The sequence below is a fragment of the Lepus europaeus genome, chromosome 5, assembly GCF_033115175.1.
Source record: "Lepus europaeus isolate LE1 chromosome 5, mLepTim1.pri, whole genome shotgun sequence".
Classification (NCBI taxonomy): Eukaryota; Metazoa; Chordata; class Mammalia; order Lagomorpha; family Leporidae; genus Lepus; species Lepus europaeus.
In genome coordinates this window covers 59,862,946-59,885,502 of record NC_084831.1, presented here as the reverse complement: position 1 = coordinate 59,885,502, position 22,557 = coordinate 59,862,946, and the positions used below count along the sequence as shown (strand labels likewise).

The window sequence follows — 22,557 nt, the reverse complement described above, 5'->3', positions numbered from 1 at the left end:
CACGCCAGCAACCACTGCCATCCACAGGTTGCTAAGACCACACCACCAAGGGCAAGGCATCCAAACACACACTCCCTTCATCTGGGACACCCCCTTGTACACCCTGCCCAAACGATTTCACTAAGACTGATACGGAGTAATGGGCACGATTGGAAGGATGTCTGTGACCCACTTCTGAGCAGCTGGTAAAACTCAACACACAAGACTCCACCTCAAGCATGGCTCTGCCCCCAGTGGTTCCAAGTGCCCAACTTGGGTCTCATCTTCTCTTTCATCTCCACCCAGTCAAGCAAGAATGCAGATACCCGGGGATACTCTGTAAGTCTGTTAACCAGCAAGACCTTCTGTAGCTTTTCTGGCTTCCACACTTTTTGAGGGCAAGCCCCCTGATTGTGTCCCCATCTTTCGCTTTAGCACCTCGCTTGGCATATAGCCTGTGCTCAATGTTTGTTGGGTGGCTGGATGAAGTCCAGGTTAGCAAAAGCGGCTCTTCAACTACCTGACCCGGAATCTGTCCAGAAAAGCTCAACCAAACCCAATTAATTCATTGCTCAGGGCTTTGCCAAGTTCTGGACATCAGGAAACACACATTTCATGGGGGTGGGGAGTGGACAGGAGGCAAGCTCAGGATGGGTGGACGCGCCATCAAGTGTAAAGATTCGCTTTTACCTCCATTCTCTGGGGAGCAAAAATCTCTCCGTGGCCCCAAGGTGCTTTAAATGGTACTGAGACTGTTTTCCTCAGAAAATTCTGGAGCCCAGCCTAACTTTTGTGCAGGGGTTTGGCAGCGCTCATCTTCGGGGGCCCAGGGGACCGATGGCACCAGGCTGCCAAGGCGCTCGCACGCGAAGGGAACTCGCGCGAACCTGGCGCGGCCCAGCTGAGAGGCGGGTGGGGGTGGGCCGGGGGGGGCCCTCGAGTTCCTGGAACTCCAGCACGCCATGAGAATCGGGGGACGGACGACGGCCCAAGGCGGCCAGATCCTTCGCTGAGCCCCGCCGGCTCCCGACCCGGGCCCCGCGGCCGCCGGGGACAGCGGCTGGGGCGTCTGGGCCGGAGGTGGGGGGGCCCGCGGCGGAGGAAGGAGAGCGGGCGGCCGCCGCCCCGCCCGTCGGGCCGCCCGCCCCGCCCACCCGAGCGAGGCGGAGCCGGCGCCCGAGGAGCGGGAGGAGGCGGAGGAGGAGGAGAGGTCGGAGCCGTCTCCAGGAGCCCTTGGAGACCGAGTCCCCGGTGGCGGCAGCGGCGGTGGGGGCAGCGCAGCGGCAAGCGAGTGAGCTCCGGGCGGCGGGCGCGCGCGCTCGGGGAGCCGGGACCCCGCGGGCCCAGGGGCGCAGCGCGGGGCGGCGGCCGCCTCCGAGCCCCGGGTGCTGGGAAGCGAGATGGAGGGAGGGAAGAGAGGAAGGAAGGAAGGAGGGAGGAGGGAGGAAGAGTGTCCCGGAGGGCGGGGACTGTCGGGGCACTGGGCGCCGCAGAAGGGGGTGGAGGACGGAGGTCGAGGGACGCCGAGACCTGGAGACCGAGACGGCGCGCGCGCGCGCCCTGGACGGGCGGCGACCGGAGGGCGCGGGAAGCCGGGGCCGAGGGCTGGGGCGAGGGGCGCGGTCCCCGGCGGGGAGTAGAGGCTGGAGGCGAGGCTGCCCCGCGCGCCTGCTCCCTCGCCGGCCCTCGGCCGCGAGCCCCGCGCCCGGGTGGGAGGTCCCCAGGGTTCCCAACCCTTCTTGGCTGAGGTGCCCGGCTCCGGAGGAGGGCCGGCGGGCGGCCGGGGGCGCCACGCCCCTCTTCCCTACTTTTCTGTGCTCTCTGGGAACCAGAGCCTCGGGGCGCCGGGAGCCTCACGGGGAAGTAGCGGGTCGCGCGGGGGAGAGCCGCGGGGACACCCCGGGCGCAGCCCCGGAGCCTGCCCCTCCGCAGCCTGTGCTTGCAGGTGGAAAGCAGGAGGTCAGGGCTCCGCTGGAGTCTGGCGTGATTTTTTTTTTTTTTTTAAGGTGTTACCCGGACACTCGTACCGCGGATCGGGGTGACTTTTGTTTTGGTTTTAATCGGGGCCTGTCGATTAAAGATCCTTTGAAAACGCTGCCACCAAGTGTCTCCTAAGACTCGCCGCTCGGCTTCTCGGAATCTTTACGAACTTGACTTCAACCATTCATAACTTGGGAAAGGGAAGCCGTGGTTCTCGTTCACCTTCCCGCGTGTTCGGACGGCTAGAACCCCGGGGAAGGGGCCCGGCGAGGCCTGGCACGTCGCGGTCACCCTCAAGCCAGTGGCTAGACCAGGGCAGAGCCGACCCAAGCCTGGGGGCGGACGAAGGTCCCCTGCGCCCACGCGCCGGGGCGCGCTGTCCGGCTGCGAGTGGGAAGCCGCTGGGGGCTTACTGGACCCTGTGGAGTTGGACCGACTTCACAGGATTAGCTTCCTCCCCGTCGGTTATTTCCTCTCCCCCTGCTGCCTCCGCGGACACTGTTTATATTTCCTGGGGCGGTTGTAGCCTCGCCTGAATAGATTGTCTATAATGAATCTTGGGACGTCTGTGTCTCTGTGTTCTCGGTTTTAAACGAGGAGTTTGGCTTTGCTATTAAAGTGGTAGTCCCCAAAGGCAGCACCGCCGAGCTGCAGGAGGGGGCCCTCACCCAGGAGAACCGTGCAGGTAGCGCCCCCGTGACGGATCGCGTTTGACTATTTGCCAAAATAATCCATTCAAGTAAGCTAGGTTTTTTGTTTTTGTTTTTGTTTTTTCTAAACCAGATGGTATGTATTAGCAGCCCCCTTTTCCAATAAACAAAACGTGTGGTCCACACACATAATTTTTTTTTAAGTAATCAAACCTTTTCCGGAGACTTAAGTGATAAAAGGACTTTCAGGATCAGATGTTAAGTTCCTTTACCATCTCTAACAGTTAACCAGCGCCATAAAACCCTGGGTTGAATCCAGAAACTGCTGACCAGTCTTTTGGGTGTTTAGACTTTATCCTTTATGCTGTTGTAAGCCCAGGTCATTTAGTGGCCAGCCCTAGGGCGTAGAATGCTTTAGATTTGGGTAGAAATAGGTAAAAATGGGATGTGTTAAACAAGAGATTGAAAAGTGGGAGTTGCAGACGTTTCCTATGAAGAAGCTCCTATCTTGTTGGAAAGACCAGCTCTCTAACAATTGCGTTTGTGTTGTAGGGTTTGTGTTGTTACTTGTTAGACAACAGGGGTGGTTCCTCAGTGTGCCAGAGCGCAGGGCTTCAGAGTCAGGAGGCTTGAGGAAATGGTTAGCTAATACCAAACTAGTTTTGTTTTTTTAATTTTTGTATTTGAATGTTGACTCCCTCTCTCTCTAGCAAGAAAAAGACTTCTAATTTAGAATTAAGTCATTCACTGTTGGGTTTTTATTAGGTGACTTTCTTGTTGGTTTTGGCTTGGCTTTTTTTTTTTTTTTTTTTTAAGTTTTATGTCAGCTTAAACTTAACCTAGGAAGGTTAGCCTGGTTGTGGAAGTCAAGCATGTTTTTCTGATCCCTAACTTGGAAAAGCAGCAGTTTAACAGCCGTTTCAGTGTGGGTTCGGTGTTTGTCAGACCCGGGTGAGAATTCTAGTCATTTAACCTTTTTCAGTCTGGTTTATAACATTGGATTTTTAGTGGTCTCTGTCTCTTGAGTGTTTATGAAAGTGTATGAAACAATCCTTGGAAGACACTTGGCCTGAACCTCACCCACAGTGAAGGCTCAGAATTATTATATGTTTTACTTACCTTGCTTGTTCGAGCAGCAGGCTTTGGATAAACTTTTAAGATCTTGAAATTTCTGGAAATGCGTAGAGCAGTTTTAAATGGCAGGGAAAGTACCAGGTTTGTCTGTGTGTGATGTTCGCACTGCAGCAGTAAGGATGAGCGTGATTGAAGGACTGAGGAGTATCGTGCCTTTCGCGCTGAAGTTATGGTCGCGTGGTGTTTTTAAAGCCAGGCAGTCCAAAACATTGCATTAATTATCTTTAAATTTGAAGAGAACTTATATTCCATGTCATTGGGTTTGTAGTTCCTGGATAGGAAATTAAGCTGGGAACAGAGTATTTGTCTTTAACCAACTATGATTTTTACTTAAAGCATGAAAAAATGTAACCCAAGGGTATCTGGTTACTTACTTTTACATGTATTGATGTCGAAGGCCAACTTAGAAACCGTAAGACGTGTTAGGACTGATTGTGATTTTTTAAAAAATTTTTGTAAGAATGAGTGTTAATTCAGGGAATCTACTCCTCATACCATTGAAGCATTTACTAAAATTTGAAAAATGTTTAAAAATGTTTCCATATCTGAAACAAACCCTTTAAAATTTCTGTTGTAGTTTCCTTTCCTTAATGTACATCAGGTGCACAGAATTGGACAGAGCCAGAATCTTAGCTCATGCTGCAGATGACTTATACTTTTACTAATTGTCCCACAGGGACACAGAGAGGATGGTTTGTAATAATTTTCTGTGAGTATAAAGAGTGCAGTTTTATTAGGAATTGTTTCTTGCCTATGACATTATGCTCTGAAGCAGTGGAGGAGTTGGTTGAATAAATTATTGATTCCTTTTACTCCTGGAACACCACAGCATAATGATGGATTCTTGGCTCCTACTTGAAGGTGTGTAGACTATGGGTGAGTTACTGCATCTCTCTCTCTGCTTCAGTGTGATGTTGTGAGGAATAAATGAGTTAATCTATATAGAGCATTTAGAATAGGGCCTGGCACATAGTCCATACACAATAAATATCAACATTGAATTATTACTGACATTTTCTCTTTCTAAATGTTATATATGAGTGTGTATTATTTTTGTAACAGAACAGCCATATGAAATTTTAATGTTTCCCTCAAATCTAAAAATGTTCAGTAATATACAAAGTCCTGCCAGATAGTACCTACCAAGTAAGAAAATATAATTAGGCAATCATCACTGCAGTTTTGAGTGCAAAATGGATCGCGATATTAATTTGTTCAGCAAATTAATTTTCCTAGAACTCAATTCCATTTTCTTTCGTATTAGAAGTTTTAAGTAAATCAGTAACACATGAAGTCTCCTACAGGTGCAGTAGGAGAAAGGCAGTATACACAGATGCAGTGCACTGTTACAATTACAACTAGCTGTAAAATTTTCTTACATGATGAAGGTTTGAGGAAATAGATGTGTTTCCCCTGATCTAAACATTATAGAGTGTATACGTGTATTGCAACATTACATGGTACTCCATAAATATGTAGCATTATATATATCAGTTAAAGGTTTTTTAAATTTTAAAATATTGAATATACAGAAACATTTTAAACTCTACCTAAAGCACAGCTAGAATACAGAAAAATGGGTGATGGGATTCTGATGCTCACTCCACCCCTCCACGTCACCTGTGTTCTCCAGTGAACATGTATATATGATAAAAACCAAGTTATTTATATAGTAGTTACTCAGAAACAGGTCTGGTTTTTTTTTTTTTTTTTTTTTTTTTTAGACAGGCAGAGTGGACAGTGAGAGAGAGAGAGACAGAGAGAAAGGTCTTCCTTTGCCGTTGGTTCACCCTCCAATGGCCACCGCGGCTGGCGCGCCGCTGCCGGCGCATCGCGCTGATCCGATGGCAGGAGCCAGGTGCTTATCCTGGTCTCCCATGGGGTGCAAGGCCCAAGAACTTGGGCCATCCTCCACTGCACTCCCTGGCCACAGCAGAGAGCTGGCCTGGAAGAGGGGCAACCGGGACAGGATCGGTGCCCCGATCGGGACTAGAACCCGGTGTGCCGGTGCCGCTAGGCGGAAGATTAGCCTATTGAGCCGCGGCACCAGCCAACAGGTCTAGTTTTTAAACCACAACTAGCAGAATTTTGTTGTTGTGTCAGGAAAAAAAAAAAACTTTGGTGGCAGTTGAAGGTCCTTAAGTTAAATATCAAGACCTTTGCAGCGTGAAATGTTTGCTTGTAGTTAGGAGGTTGTTTTAGGTTTGTCTTTCTAAGAGATGTTTGAGAAGTCCGCCAGCGGCTCCTACGGCTCTCTCTGTAGAGCAAGTCCACTGACCTCGACAGGATGGAAGCTGACACTTGGAGATCCAGGCCTGTGCTGACTGACTGTGTCCACACAGCACCTGTCTCAGACCTGGGAGACAGTAACGAGGGAGACATCAGTGCACTTGGTGTAACCAGAAGGTCTGACAGAGAAAGAATACATTCACATAGTGCTGTGATCCTACTTACTGAGCTGTTCCATGTCTGGGGCCCTTTCTACGCCCTCTGCAAATGCCATCTTGATCATTTCTCACCACAGCCCAGAAGAAGTAGCTGAGGTCTCTGAGGGGAATGTGGCCCAGAGGGGTGCTGACCCCCGTCTCATGCCTGAGTGAGCTCAGAGCTGTGGTGGCCGTGCACCCAGCTGCAGGTAGGAGGTAGGAGGGCTCTGTGGGGCAGGGTCATTGAAGGTCTGAAAGTCTGTTTCACATCAAGCGAAACGTGAGGGCAGGGTTCCCTTGGGCGTTGAGACATGCATCTGAGATTTCCCGGGCCTCTAACGTGGGCTCCTGGTCTTGAGCTGTAGCTGTCAGAGCTTCCAAAATGATCACAAGACCCCGCAGGCCTGCCGTGAACACCAAGGACCAGCCCCTGCCATTCCTGCCCTCCCAGAGGGACCTTGAGAATACAGGTGAAGGCACTGGCTAAATCCTGTTCTAGAACCAGCTCGTACCGGTAGATCCTGACCTCCCGCTTTCCTCTGTGGGGCAGCAAGTCAGGAACGAGCAGGTAGGCTGGATCTAGGTGCAGTGCAGGTGACTTGACTGAAGGTAACTTCTAGCTGGACTATTCCATTTATTGCCCCGTCTCTCTTGAAAAGATCATGTGTGGTGTCACTTAAATGTTTGCTTTACCCTGTCAGGTTTTATTGGGTATTGTAAAAGTGCTTAGCTGTGAGTGTCTGGTTGCCATCCCATGGCAAAGGAGAGTCTTTGTCTTCTTTTAATGGGTCTGCATTTCAGAGATTACTGTTTAATGAAAACCAGAGGGTTGTAGCCAGCTCAGAATGTTGATACCTTTAGCTCTGCTGGAGAATGAGTAGCTGAAAGAACTGCTTTGGGATCTGTTGGAGTGAATCAGCTACTAAGAATCTTCTGTAGTTTTCACATTCATTGGTTGCAAGTGGGTGAATTTTGGGGTCAGAGGGCCAGACAACTTTACAGTGTGCTTTCTTAGAGACGAGGCTACCATCAGGCTTGCAGGCAAGGTCCCATCATTGACTTAGGATGCCCCCTGTTTTGAGAAGCGAGAAGCACAAACACTGGTTGGACTCGAGCTGGTGTGATCACAGGTGCTCACTGGAGCGGGGTCGGAATCACTTGTCCTCTTTGCACTTGCGTTCTGTGTGGAGAATTGCCTTCATTCAGAATGGCTGTGTGTGAGCTCACGGGAGCCCCGGGGGAGTGGAGTCTTCGCTTCACTGCTGTGGAATAATCAGGCCTTTATTTAGCTGCAGATGCTGCCAGCCAAGATGGCCCTGGCCAAGGAATGCTAAACTCTCAGTCTCCTCTGGGACCCTGAGACTCAGATCCCTAGCTTGCAGTGACCTCAGATTTTGTGAGCTTTTCAGGGACACATTATTGCAGAAGAGAAACAGGTGGCCTCTCTGAGGAAGACTCAGAGTGAAATTCATTGAATCCTAGCCTGAGCTAAAGGTAAGGCTGGAAACCGCAAGCAAAACCCACAAGCTGCTTGGACCTCATTGCGGCTCACGGAAGACCTTGTTGAGGTAAAACCAACACACCAGGTTTCTTCAACCAGAATCCCAGGCAAATTAGCAAGATGTCAAAACCTAGAGATGAGCTGCTGAGGCTGTACCTAGATTTAGGAAACCTCCTTATTTATTTAAGATTTATTTTATTTATTTTGATAGAGTTACAGAGAGAAGGGGAGAGACAGAGAGAGCTACGTCTTCCATTCACTGGTTCACTTCCCAATTGGCCACAATGGCTGGGGCTGGGCCAGGCCAAAGCCAGGAGCGAGGAACTTCTTCTGGGCCTCTCTTGTGGGTGTCGAGGCCCAAGCACTTCAGCCATCTTCCGCTGCTTTCCCAGGCCATAGCAGGGAGCTGGATTGGAAGTAGAACAGCCGCAACTGGAACCAGTGCCCATGTGGACTGCCAGAGCTGCAGGCGGCAGCTTTACCTGCTGTGTCACAGCGCCGGCCCCTAAGAACCCTTCTGAATTACTAGACTGTGGCCTGCATGTCAGATCATAGGGCTCCCCGTGGCCATACAATGTCATGCTAGGCAAGTCAGACAAGTTGGGGATATATTGGACATCTGGCCATGAAGCAGAAGGATTGGGTTGTGACTGCTTGGCAACGATGCCTTGAACTATTGCATGGGAGCCCAGCATCATGGCGCACCAGGTTGCCACCACTGCTTGGGACATGACTGTCCCCTGTCCGAGTGCTGGTTTGAGTCCTGGCTGCTCTGCTTCTCTTCCAGCTCCCTTCTATTGTGCCTGGGAAGGCAGCAGATGATAGCCCAAATACTTGGGCCCCTGCCACTGGTGTAGGAGACCTGGATGGAGTTCCTACCTCCTGGCCTTGGCCTGGGCCAGCCTTGTTTGTTATGATCGTTTGGGGGAATGAAATAGCAGTAGGAAGATCTTTCTATCCCTCCCTGTTGCTGTGCCTTTCAAATAATTAATAAATCTTAAACAATACTAGCCAACAGTTGCACAGGTTGTTCACTGCATGTGAGCGCCCAGCCAACAGGAGCAAATGGAGGGTTTAGAGCTGCTCAAAATCAGTATATTGGGGTGGGGTTAGGGGTAGGGGTGGTAGGTATATGAGAGGGGCATTTCTTTCTGACACTGTCCAGCCTGCACAGCCAATTCTACTTGGAGGGATTGTCTTCTCACTCACACAAAAGCACAAGGTGAGTGACAGCAACTGGCTTTCAGAGCCCTTTCTGTCCCAGTAGCCCTTTAGATGCCACGAGCTGGCAGAGTGTGGCACAGAGTAGGTGCTTAACAACTATCAGTGGAAAAGGGAAATAAAACCGCGTTCTCTGCGGAGCGTGCCAATAAGATACATGAGCCCCTGTTTTTTTTTTTTAAATCAAAAGCAAACTGGAGCAGATTTGCTAGGAAACACGTTCAGTGGAGCACCTGCCCGCTGCTGGGGTTCTTTCTCATCAGTTCATCATTTCCTGTGGGCCAGGTAAAGAAAGACCAGCCCTTGGGGTATTGTTGACATTGTTTGTGTTAGTTGAACACCAGCAGCATGCTCCGTGTTGCCTAATACATGCCTGTGCAGTCTCCCTGCTGCCTGGATGGGAGTTGTAACTCCTGGGAGTGTGGAAAGGGATCCATGTTATTTGTTGACCTACACTGGGCCCTCTCCTTAGGGATTGCAAGTGGTGCAGCAGCTTTTGGTACTTGCCTAAGAGCAGCTACTTCTTTTGGGAAAAGACTCTTCTAGTGTGGAGTCAGAAATGGGCAGCCTTGTGGCCAAAGCTACCAGGACTAAGAAAGTTGAATCTGTGTAGTTGGAGCCTCTGTCAGGCTTCCTCTTTTAGGATGCTGCCTTAGAGGGTCAGCTCTGGGAGTTAAACTCGCCCCTCCCAGCTCCGCTCCTGGGAGGCGTTTGCACAATAGGGTCGGCCAGGTTAGTGGGGCTCACTGATGAGGCAGTGGTTCTGAGGAGGAAGGTGCTGCTGTGTACTTCGGACCTTGGCCAGCTGAGGTGTGATGAGAGTCGGCACTATGCAAGACAGCCAGCAGGCATCGAAATGTGCAGGCCTTCCACGTGGGAGCCGGTGAAGCGCAGCCGTCTTCAGACACACTCAGATTCCAAAGCAGAAATGGCAGGAGGTGTCAATTCCTGACACGAAATCCGTGGACATCCCCGTGGATGTCGCTAGCACACGCCGCTGTTGCTTTTATAGTAGGAGTAGATGTTACAATATTCCAAGAAGCTCCACTTTTTAGGAATCTCCCTCTTGCATTAGGCAGAATATTCCGGTACATGCTTTGCCCTCTTTTTAAAATTTTTTTTAACCATCCATATTGTATGTACAGAAAGCTGCAGCCATTGCTGTGTGAATCAGGAGAGCAAATAAATGCTCCTGGCTGTCTGCCTTGGAAGTGATCCTAGCGTGTCTCTGTTTGCCCCTGCTCACCTGCATTTCTCTGACCTCCCTCCTGCCGTGATGAGCATCAGGGGCCTCCAGGCCACTCGCACTTGGCAGGTGATGAAAAACAGGGCAGAAATCATACTCTCTGTTCACCTCTGAACTCTGCCCTGAGGTTTCTGTAACTCACTGACTTCTACCTGGGTACGCACCTGCCCCTCAACCCAGGTCTTCCACACCTCTTCCCCTGGGCTTTGTTTGTAATTCCAAGCTGGCCTTGTCCCGTTGCACAGACTCCTGGGAAGCATGGCTTATACTTCAGTAGGTAATCTATTCATATGTTCCCCCAAGACGTGACAACCAAATAAAACGGTAAACGCTAAATCTTGCTTCCATCCCCATCCGACCTTTTCCCCTACTCTCTACAAGTAGCGACTTGTACCTATAAGCAGATAAGGATGCATATTTTTGTTCCCCCTTTCATGAAGGTGGCACATCGCACATATTGGTGTCTGGCTTGCGTGTGAAAGGTAGCTCTGTGACTTGGGGCGCTGTCTTCCCGGCACGGTTGTTTCGTCGTGTGCCAGCGCTGTGGTGTATTTGATCAGTCCCTGCTGTTGGGCTGTTGCATTCCGTACAGTCTTTGGCCGAGACCAGCAGTGCGCTGGTGAGGGAGGTGCAACAGGTCGCCGTGCTTTTGGGCAGGTGTAGCTGCGGCTCGATTCCCAGAAGCAGCACTGCTGAATCACAGAGATCTGTCATCCCCTCCAGGAGTGGTGAATCATTTTGGGCAGTGTCCTGGCTGCCTGCTTCCCCACGGCCCCGCCGGTGGAGGAATGTCTTTCTATTTTTGCTAATCTGGTTGGTGAGAAGCGGTCATCGAGAGTGGTTTACACTTGTCTGATTTTGAGTGAAGCAGAGGTGTGGGGTCACTGGACGCCGTGTCTTGCGCCTGGTCTGGGCTGGCGGATCCTTCCGCGAGCACTTCTTGACCTATCCGCCTGCATACGTCTCTGTCAGAGTCTCTTAAATACAGACTTCGGAATGCAATGGCTCCTTTGGGCCTCAGGGTAGAGTGGGCTGCCAAATTGTCAGTGCAAAATCAAGAGAAGTGGAAAGTAGGATTTTATGCCAGTAGCTAATGTCTGAATTATAAATAGTTGTCGGCTAATGGTATTATTGAGCTGGGGCTTCTCCAAAACTGTAATGAAGATGACATTCTGGTCTAGAATTTCTCCCTCACAAACAAAAACAAGCGGGAGAGAATGAGAATACGTCCACGCTAGTGGCATTTCCGGCAAAGTCTTTGAAGAATTCTGGAGTTCTCCATGTGTATTTACCTCCTGGAAGAAGGTTACACATGTGACACTTGGGTTGCTCACCCCATGAATCGGGCTCCTGTTCGCCTCTTTGATTTCAACCCGAGTGAGCCATCTAGTCTGTTTCCAAGGGGAGAGAGAAGATGAAAGTCACAGAGTAAGGTCAGAGCTTGGGTTGCTATTTTAGTGTAGCATTCATTCTCATCTAAATTTCATAGAAAGAGGGAACGGATGGTTGTGGTTTTGTTTTTAGAAATTTGAAAGAGGCGATCCTTTGTAGAGCTAGCCTATATCTCCATCAAGAAAAAAAAATGCAAAAAGCAAGCCCAAAGACCCATAACAACAAAGAACATTGTCTCCTGGAGTTCCCACACTCCCAAGTGGCCCATGAAAGAGATCTGAAAGGATCTTATCTCCCAAGTCCAGTGCTCTGCTTCTTTTCGGCTGCTGAATACGCAGGGTCTTTCTTGTGTGGAGGTCAGTTCAAGTTCTCCGCGTGCTTTGTTTCTCTTCTAGCACTGACCTCGCTCTGTCACTGTAGTGTTGCTGTCTCCCACCATGGTGGCAGCTGCCAGAGAACAGGCGCTTGGTCTGTTGTTTATCTCCATACCTAGAAGGGTCCCCAGCTCCTCAGATGCTGGACCGGGTACTTTAAAAATTTGTGGAAAAGATACATTGATTTCGATCCAGGAAATGTTGAACTCTATGCATGGTTTTTTCCAAGTATGCATTTTCCTCAAACTTCCTAAAGTAGCCTCCTGCCTTCTGGACCCCGCTGGGTCTCTGGGGTCCATGGCATCAGGAATCCCGTGTCCAGCACAGGCCTGGGCAGGTCGTGTTAGCCGCTGCTTTGCTTCCCAGCAGGATACCCTCAACCCTGCAAGCATGCGTGGGGTTGAGAGCCCCAGCTGGAAGTCCGAGTTACCTGGATGAGTCTCCTGACCTCTCAGATCCTCTGTGGCTTTGCAAAACAGAGATAATAACATGGCATTTCAGCAAATCTAAGATGCCATCGATTATGAGATGAGCCGTTCTCCTGGAGGGCACTGCAAAGGGCAAAGTGGTGCTCACTAGACTATAGCACACGTCAGCCATGAGACTGTATTGCTCTCTATGGCTGTCGTCGTCACAGGTGACTGTAGAGCTGTCTGCTTTGCACAACACGGATGTGTGCTCTCAGTTCTGCAGGTCAGATGTGAGGGTAGGCTCGGATGGCCTCTTTGCGCTGGGATTTTCAAGGCCAAAATCAAGGTATTGACCAGCTGGTGAGTACTGGGAAACTCTGAGAGGAATCTGTTCCCAGGCTCTTGTGGCTGGTAGAATCCTATTCCTTCTAGTGGTGGGACTGAAGGTTTCTTTTTGTTGTGTCATGGCTTGGGACCATTCTCCGTTCTTAGAGCTGGCTCTCCAGTCCTTGCGCTTGGGCCATGCCTCTCAGGGGCAGCAGCAGTCTAGCAAATTCTTCTCCTGCTATGAGTCTCTCTGATATCCTTTTTACTCTGTCTCTGCCTGTCACCAGGGAAAATTGATCAAGTTAATAAAATGGAGCCCACTTTGGGCAGGTGTGTTGTGGCCCAGCAGGTTAAACCAGCACCTGCAATGCCCACATCGCGTATTGGAGTGCCTGGTTTGAGTCCTAGCCTCCGAGCTTCCAGTCCAGCTCCCAGTCCAGCTCCCTGCTAATGCACCTGGAGTAAATGCGTGATGACCCAATTACCTGGGCTCCGGTGCCCGCATGGGAGACCTGGAAGAAGCTCCTGGCTTCGGATCGGTGCAGCTCCAGCCATTGCAGCCATCTGGGGAGTGAACCAGCAGATGGAAGAGCTGGTGAGAGACCCACGTGAGAGACCCAGATAGACTTCCATCTGGCCCAGGCATGGGTGTTGTGGGCATTTGGGAGTGAACCAGCAGGTAGAGGATCTCTGTCTCTTTGTCACTCTGCCTTTCAAATCAAATAAACTGTTTTTTTTTTTTTTAAATATTGAGCCCATTTATAGGATATTAGTCTATCAAAGTATGTAACTTTAATTACTCAATATGTAGTTCCTTTTGCCGTATAACATACATCTTCATAAGTTCCACAAATAAGGATATGGCCATGAGGTGAGTGCCTATCATGAAGTCGTCCCAACAATAGGAATGTTAGGGTGTGCTTCTTAGAAGTGATGAAATGCTACTTTTGACTTGTAAAGGAGCTACTCATGCATATAAAGCCTTCAGAGCAGTAATGCTAAATGCTCAGATTTTTTTGTTTGTTTATTTGAAAGAGTTACAGAGAGAGGTAGAGACAGATAAAGAGCTCTTCCATCTGCTGGTTCACTCCCCAGATGGCTGCAATGGCTGGAGCTGCACCGATCTGAAGCCAGGAGCTTCTTCTGGGTCTCCCATGCGGGCACAGGAGCCCAAGGAGTTGGGCCATCTTCTACTGCTATCCCGGGCCATAGCAGAGAGCTGGGTCGGAAGAGGAGCAGCCAGGACTAGAACCCGTGCCCATATGGGATGCTGGCGCTTCAGGCCAGGGCTTTAACCCTCTGCACCACAGCGCCAGCTCTATCTCAGATCTTAAATATTGTTATAACTCAGGGCTGGCGCCGTGGCTCACTTGGTTAATCCTCTGCCTACGGTGCCAGCATCCCATATGGGCGCCGGGTTCTATTCCCGGTTGCCCCTCTTCCAGTCCAGTTCTCTGCTGTGGCCCCGGAGGGCAGTGGAGGATGGCCCAAGTGTTTGGGCTTCTGCACCTGCATGGGAGACCAGGAAGAAGCACCTGGCTCCTGGCTTCAGATTGGTGCAGCGCCAGCCGTAGCGGCCATTTGGGGGGTGAACCAATGGAAGGATGACCTTTCTCTCTCTCTCTCACTGTCTATAACTCTACCTATCAAATAAAAAAAAAATTGTTATAACTGACATTATTATCACAGTGGTCACATAATACCATTGCCTTTAATCTCATTTGAAGTTATTCAAACAATTAAATGCATGTGGCAGGTGCTAATTGAGGGAGTATAGTGCACCCATGTGATAGTAAATGTGATGACAATGATGATGGTTACTCCTTGAGTGCCAGCCGTGTAGGAGCTTGTGCTGGGAGCTTTCTGTATGCTTTGTCACTCTGATAGAATTGAGGTGAGGAATATGGGGAGGAAGGGACCAGTAGTACACAATAGTGACATTACATTTTCAATCCAGGTTTGTCTGGCTGTGAAGTCAGTGCCCCTTTCCTAGCTCGGTGTTGCCTGCCCCACCCTCTCTGGTGATACTGTGTGAAAAGCACAGCAGTCAAGGTGTCCACCTGTTGGGCTGGAGGGCACGGGAGGGGACACGGGGAAGGTGAGGTTGCCCTGGGTTTTCTCTTGTACTTGGCGTGCTTCTTTGCTGTTGGACATTTAGCTTCCTAGGGGCAAAGCCCCTGTCTCTTCATCTGAGTCTCAGTTTTTAATAAGCCCAAATGCCTTTTTTCATGCCACAGATAGCTATCAGTGGCCTGCTGTGTGGGGATATAGCCATGAACACGATACACAGAGTTCACTGAATACAAGCCACTTGAACCAGATCCATTCAGACAGGGAGGAGAATTGTGAAGACAGCAGAGCAGGGACTGGGGCAGTGAGAGACGGGTCTCGGGGCGGTGTTTGGCTGCCAAGGTGGCGGCTGAGCTGAGACCTGAATGAGAGGGAGGCAGCCGGGGGAAATGCGCTCAGGTGTCTGGAGAAGCAGGTCGGGGCCATATGACACGGGCCTGTGTGGGCCATTGTAGAGTCTGGATTTATTGGAAACACAAACAAGCCTGTACGGAGAAATCCACCTTGTGTTCACAGATAAGCTACAGGGCGCAGGGAGTGATCGCCTTGAGGGTGCCCGGTGTTGTCCAAGGAAGAAAGTGTAAGGCAGGGGAACGCCTGCTTTTCCCAGCGCGAAGGTGAAAGGAGCAGAGGAGGAAAGTACAACAGAGGGAGGGAAAAACAGGAGCTACTTGCATTCAACACTGGAAGATCGCAGTCCCTAGACATTTCTCCCCACTCAACTGCAGGTTGTCCATCGTGGGCTTTTCAGGCCCAGGTAGATGTTGTTCAAAACTGGTCTCTTCCTCTCTTCCCAAGCTTGTTCCTCTTCCTGTTTTCCCTACATCACCAGTGCAAGATGTCTCCCGCCGCCCAGGTTGCTGGGCTCTGCACCCCAGTCACCAGGGACTCTTCCCTCCCCTGCTCTGCACCCCAGTCACCAGGGACTCCTCCTTCCCCTGTACCTCCTCCCAGCTCAGCACCCTGCCCCGGCCAGAGCCTGCTGCCGTCTCTGCTTCCTGACTGTTCTTCCCTCCCCCTCACCTTTTACCTGCATAGCAGTGCTTGCCTGACTCACCTCTGCCTGTCACCTGCCATTGGGGTGAATTCTCTAAAACTGAATGGCTCCGAATGGGCCACTTCCAGGCTGGAAGCCGTCTGTTGGTTCTCCAAAGGCATCCTGTTGTAGTGAACAGTTCACACTGGTTCAAGATTCAAGGCCTGGGAATGTTTTTAACTGCTGTGTATCTCAGTTTCCCCATCTGTAAAATGGGGGTGCAAATAACACCGACCTCCCAGATAGGACTGAAATGAGTGACTAGATGTGACGCTCTGGGAGCAGCACCTGGCACACAGAACGCCCCACTGAGGATCACTTCAAACACGACCCCAGCTCCTTTTTGGTGCTATTGTCCAAATCAGCTCCCCGCCCTTACCCTCCGGGGGCCTGCCAGAGGCGGTCTGCACTCCGAACTCTGTCTCTGAGAACGGCCTGTGGTGAGAATGAGTGCGTGCGTGAACAGCCTGCCGCACAGTGACTCCTCCTTCCTCTCTGCTCTCTGTCCGCCCCCTCTCTGGACATACCTGCCTTTTCTCTTGCCTGGGTTCCCTGCAGCTTGCTCTTCAACCAGCACACAGATGTCCAGAGCACTGCACGAGTCACTTTTTGTCGTAGTTGGACAATCACTTTATACCCGTACCTGTGGAATCTCATAAAAAACACTTTACATTTCGTCCTGATTTTTAGCACATTCAACAAAAAGAGTCAGCCTACGATGAGTTGGAAACAAAAAACTGTCTTTGCCGACTTTGAGAAGCACTTCCGTGTTCCCACACACCCTCTCTTTGTGATTCATGCTGGCCTGGTTACCTGGCACCTCAGATAAGTACAAGGCTCTGGGGCCATAGGGATGAATAAGGCACTACTTTTTCTTTTAAGAAGGTTTCCCGCAAACTGCGCAGTGAATCTCTGCCTCTCTTGAAACCTAACATAATTTCATTATTTCTTCCATCCACTGGGACAGCATGTATTAAACACCATCTGTTTACATGCACTGACTGCCTTCCATTCCTGCCCTAACAGGGACCTCTAAGCAACTGGGGGAGGCAGGCGTCAGTACCAACAAGGAGGCAGGAATGTTGAGTGGCATTGTGAACAGCAGTGTGGAAGTGCAGAGGAGGGACTTGGCTGGCCTGGCCTTGGCCTGCCCGGGGGTGGGGAGACTGGACTGGTGGTGCTGTTCAGGTAGAGTAAGTGTCTGCAAAGATGAGGGTGCAGGTCTTGGGTCCCAGCCCAGCTCTGCCACTCACTAGCCACATGCCTTGGAGCCTCTGGCAGCTGGAGGCTGGGGATGGCAGTCGTCCTGTCTCACTGGTGGTCTTGGGCTCACGCGAGATTGTGCCAATCAGGGGCTTAGACAGCAGACGTTAGGCAGCAGAGTTACTCCTGCTGCCTTCCTTTTGCTCTCTTCTTTGCCCCCTCTCTGGAATACTTGCATTTTCCCTTTCTGGGTTCCCAGTGGCATGCTAGGCAGCCAGGATGCTCAGGAGTACGCTGGTGACATAGTTTCCCCTCCCCTACTTCTGTGTCCCTGCTAGAACGTATTATACCTCTTGGATTTGGTGGCCTTTTTTCATCTTTTAATATTGCCAGCAACAGGTAGTGTCCAGGCCATGGAAGACTTAAAACATGTTTAGGGAATTTGTATTGTGTTAAAATAAGTTTTGAGTACTTTGTACCTCTCAAAAAGCTTTGTGAGGGGGTCCATTCTACAGGTGGAGAAACTTAGGCTTTCTAAACAGCTTCTGTTACTTGCCCAAGGTCATGGAGTCAGGAGATGGCGGAGGTGGAATCCACATGCCTCTTGATTTCCTGTTTTTGCACTGCCTTGTCAAATCTGCCCTGAGCTGAGGGACTCTGGGTGTTGGCCAAACTCTGATCCTCTCATCGCCCAACCCTGCCTGTCCCAGGACAGCTGAGTGGGCAGGAGCCTGACTGACCAGGAGGGAGCCCCAGGCACACCCTCTGTTCCCTCCCGCTCCCCCCACCCCCACCCCTGGCACCCAGGTATTTATGGGTCATGCCCTGAGTGGCCCACCGGGAAACCTGGAGTGGGGCTGGTGGGGCAGAGGCTGGAGGCTGTGGGGTTCGGGGGAGGCTTGAGGACCTTTGCCTAAGACTGAGTAATTTGTAACCCAGACTGGAGTGGGAGTGAGTCAGATCTGGGCAGCTGCGGAGGCCCCGCTGGGTGAGGATGTCCAGAGGGCAGTGACTGAGCCCACACTTCTTTGGCCCCTGGTCTCCTTGCTCAGGAATGGGTTCTGTGCCCGAACCATGCCGAGTGGGCTGTCATCATTCTTGTGGGCGCACGGCCAGGGGTGAACTTACAGGAAGAATCTGGACCTTGAACTTTGCCTACTGGAGAAAAGTTTCAGATTTATGACTGCACACGTTATCTTTTTTGGCCTTTGATTAGAAGGGAAAGAGCATTCTCAAAGGGAATAGGATGTGGCAGCTCCTGTTCAAGGCTGCCTCACTGGAGGCAGACATGAGCGGAGCAGTGGGTGGGTCGCTGTGCCGAGGGGCCCAGAGGGCAGGGTCTCCCGGAAAGCCACCCGCCCATCCCCGGGATCCCAGTGCTCTGCCCTGCAGAGGGACCTTTTACTCAGGGGCTCTGCAGTCCTGGAAGTGGCCCCAGGGAAGTGGGGGGTTGGCTGCTGGGAAGTCTTAGGGATTCTCATCATTGTCCTCATCCTATCCAGGGGTCTGGGAATGGCCTTGAAGCCTCCCTCTCCCCCTTCTCCTGCCCCTTCCTCCTTTCCCTCTTCTGCTCCCCCCCCCCATCTTCCTTTTATTTGTTTATTCTTTCATTCCTTTATTTGAAAAGGAAAGAGTGAGAGAGTTCTTTAATCTGCTGGTTCTCTCCCGAGTTGCCTACAACGGCTGGGCTGGGCTGTGCAGAAGCCAGGAGCCCAGAGTTCAGTCTGGATCTCTCATGTCGGCAACAGGGACCCAAGTATTTGAGCCATAACCTATTGCCTCCCAGGGTGCACATTGGCAGGAAGCTGGAATTAAGGGCAGTGCCAGGGCTCGAACCCAGGCACTCTGAGATAGATGCCAGAATTGCAAGCCACGCGTAACCACTGTGCCACAACAACCACACTGAAACACGCCGAGCCCAACCCTATTAGAAAATTCTAATCCATTTGTTTAAGACACACACATACACACACACACAGCTCTCTTTTTCCCTGCAAACAAAGTATTGGTGTGTCCTGTTGGGTAAAAACAAAGACTATCCTTGAAGGGAGAACCTCACCTCTCCCCTGTGACACAGTAATCGGTGGCATAACGGCCAGCTCTCAGGCCCGGGCATAGGAGGCATCTTGGCTGAGACTCCTGTCTCTGTGGCAGGTCACCAGTCTGGTAACTCGTGGCCACGTGTGTTGTATGGAATGGGGGTGCAAATGATTCTATTTAAGTCTTGAATTTTAAAAAGACATGGCTTTACTGGTCAGCATTAATTTTCTGTCCAGTAGTGTATTTTTTTTGATTGGGGATTAGTGAAGGGAAAATTGCTAGGAGGGTGACTTAGAGCAGTCACATTTATAGAAGCGATTTGTTGCTTTGTTTTACTGGACATAAATGCAGATTTGGGGGATGGAGGAGGCTTCTTTTGCTTGATTTTAGAGAGGTTTTGTCTGGATTAATGCTCCGTTCTACTGTGTGACCTGGTGCGTTTTCTATGATAACAGTTTCTAGAAGCACTGGGAAGTAAGGTTCCCTCCTCTGGAACTTTTATTCACAAACGGAATGAAAATGAATGGTGTAATCTCAGGAGTGCAACTTGGTTTTGAAACTTTATACAGCTTTGATTATAGGAAGGAGCGGGAAGTAATGCTTTTGTGTGCTTACTCTTTTAAGATTTATTTATTTATTAAAGATTTATTTACTTATTTGAAAGGCAGAATAAGAGAGGGAAAGACAGAGATCTTCCAGCTGCTGGTTTGCTCTTGGAAGCCAAGAACCTGGAACTCCTTCCAGGTCTGCCTCAGGCTAGCAGGGGCCCAAACACTTCAGCGATCGTCTGCTGACTTCCCAGGTGCATTAGCAGAGAGCTGGATTGGAAGTGGAGCAGCGCAGACTATAACTCATAGGGGATGCTGGTATTGCAGGTGGCAGGTTAATCCACTGTGCCATAATGCCACCTCTCTTCCCAATTTTTTCTTCCTTTTTTTTTTTTTTTTTTGAAAGGCAGACAGAGATGAGATCTTTCACCCACTGGTCCACTCCCCAAAAGTCTGCAACAACTAAGGCACTAGAGCAGGCTGAAGCCAGGAGCCAGGAACTACATTCAGGTCTCCCATGTGGGTGGCAGGGACTCGAGTACTTAGACCATCACTGTTACCTCCCAGGGGGCGCACATGAGCAGGAAGCTAGATTGGTAGAAGCCAGGACTCAAACTAAGGACGTGGACCTCCCAAGTGATGACTTTAACACTGCTCCAAGCGCCCATCCTGTGTGCCAACTCTTTTTTTTTTTTTTTTTTGACAGAGTTAGACAGTGAGAGAGACAGAGAGAAAGGTCTTCCTTCCGTTGGTTCACCCCTCAAATGGCCACTACGGCTGGCGCGCTGCACCGATCCGAAGCCAGGTGCTTCCTCCTGGTCTCTCACGCGGGTGCAGGGCCCAAGCACTTGGACTGTCCTCCACTGCCCTCCCGGGCCACAGCAGAGAGCTGAACTGGAAGAGGAGCAACTGGGACAGAATCCGGTGCCCCAACCGGGACTAGAACCCAGGGTGCCGGCGCCGCAGGCGGAGGATTAGCCTAGTGAGCCGCGGTGCCGACCTCCGTGTGCCAACTCTTGACCAGGCATTATAACCCAATAAGGATAGTATAATTAGCTTATTGTACAGAGGAGGAGATTGTGGTTTAGAGAGGTTCAGTAACTGGCCCAAGGTTGCACAGCTTGTGGGGAGCAAAGCCAGAACTCAAACCTGTACCCAGTTGACTATACCATGTTCTCCCAGGACTGAAGCAAACCGCACAGTGCTATTTTTCTCATACCTTTACGAGGCTTATTTTGTTTTATTGTCCACAGAAGATTGTCCTGATAAAAGCATATAAAACATAAAAACATCTAAAGCTTTGTAAAGCTCCAGGCTTAACAGCCAGCTTCAGTGTGGAGGACACAAGGTCCAGGGAAGAGAAAGTGGAACTGTTTGCTGGCAGGTACCGTGTTTATCAAGAACCCAGCAATCACTCATGCAAATTCATGTTCCTACTGACTCATAACAGCTGCAAGGACTGGAATTATCAGTTTCCCAGCTCAATTGTCTTTTTACCATGTGTGAGCCGCCCTAGTTAAACATGGAGTTGTGATAGATAGGAACCCTTCCTTCTGCTGATCCTTCATATGTTACCCCGAACGAACGCTGGCTTTTGTATTATCTCACCAGAAAACAATGCCGAGGAAGTTTAGAGTAAGTGTTGGAAAAGTGACAGAATTAAAGGGTTGTCGTTCTCTGAAGTTTCTAAACAGGAAGGGCCCAGGGCTGGCAGTGTGAAAGGGTGCTGGGGAGCAAATCTGGAAGCTGTTTGCTAAGCAAGCACACTTTTTTTTTTTTTTTAACTTTGCCTGCGTGTTTCACTCATGTTTCCTAACAGTGTTTTAAATTTATACTTTATGAGAAGATGTTCATTGTCAGTGTTAAAAAGATAGCTCATACAATGGCAGAGAGCAGGATTTAGACTGGCAGCGTCTAAATCCCAGCTCTGCCACTTGCTGCCCACGCAGCCTTGGGCAGGTTACTTCCTCATCAGGGCCTCAGTGTCCCCTCCTGGAAGCTGGAAACAGCCTTCCTCGGGGGTTACAGAAGGTGAGGTGTGAACGCATACGTGTAAAGTGCTTAAAGCTGTGCCTGACACGGAGCCGGCAGCTCAACAAGTGCTTGCCGTTGTTGTTGTAATTAATTGAGGCTTAATTAGTTTAATTGGAGGAGCTGATGTCAGTAATGGAGGGGAGGGGATGCTAGAGTTGCCGCACACCAGCCTTCAGCTAATTCTTCCAGGATAAATAATAATTCTGTTCAGCTCAGTGATTTAGGTTCATGTTTTTTATCCTCACAGTTCTCCAAATTCGTACTTCCACACAGTGGCATCATGGGAAGATCCCTGAACTACTTAAGTTTTGAAACTTGGTCTTTTAGCCCTGCTTGCAAGCCTTAGATGTGGGCTCTGCTGAAGAGGAGGGGAAGCTACAGCCCAGGAGGGGCAGGTGCTCTGTGCTGGAGGGTACAGGGCCCCAGGGGTGTGGAAAAGGGCCTCCCAGGCTCAGGCCCTAACTGATGCCTGGAAGTCCTAGTAAGCTCTGGGGTTTTCCTTGTGTGCACCAGTTCTTCAGCAGAGATGCCAGTGGGACTTTGGGCAATTCTTTGGTCTCTTCAGCAGTCCTTCCAGTTAGAGTTTTTGTGTCTATTTCTTCATTTCTTTTTTAAGATTTCTTTATTTGAAAGGCAGAATTACAGAGACAGGGAGGGAGAGAAAGAGTTCCTCCATCCACTGGTTCCCTCTCCAAATGGCCCCATGAGCAAGGGCTGGGCCAGGCCGAAGCCAGGAGCTTCATTTGGGTCACCTACATGGGTGCAGAGGCCCCAGCACTTGGGCCATCTTGAGCTGCTTTCCCAAGGAGCTGGAACAGAAGAGGAGCACCAGGACTTGAACCAGCATCCATGTAGGTTGCCAGCATTGCAGGCAGCAGGATAACCTAACCTTACGCCACAATGCTGGCCGCTTGTGAACTCTTGAAATAGGGGCAGTTGACTTGGTGCCAAAGCTGGGCGCGTCACCGCCCGCTGAAAGGCAGCTC

At 50.4% G+C, this 22,557-nt stretch overlaps 1 protein-coding gene across 1 annotated transcript in view; it reads left to right on the top strand.

The window, feature by feature from the left end:
- The first annotated feature begins 1,155 nt into the window (after positions 1-1,155).
- The window catches only part of GNG12 (G protein subunit gamma 12), a 150,666-nt gene continuing 129,264 nt past the window's right edge, over positions 1,156-22,557 (top strand). Inside the window, exon 1 of the mRNA XM_062191519.1 lies at positions 1,156-1,270. The gene's annotated coding sequence lies outside the window, so the exon portion shown is untranslated. The remainder of the gene's footprint in view (positions 1,271-22,557) is intronic.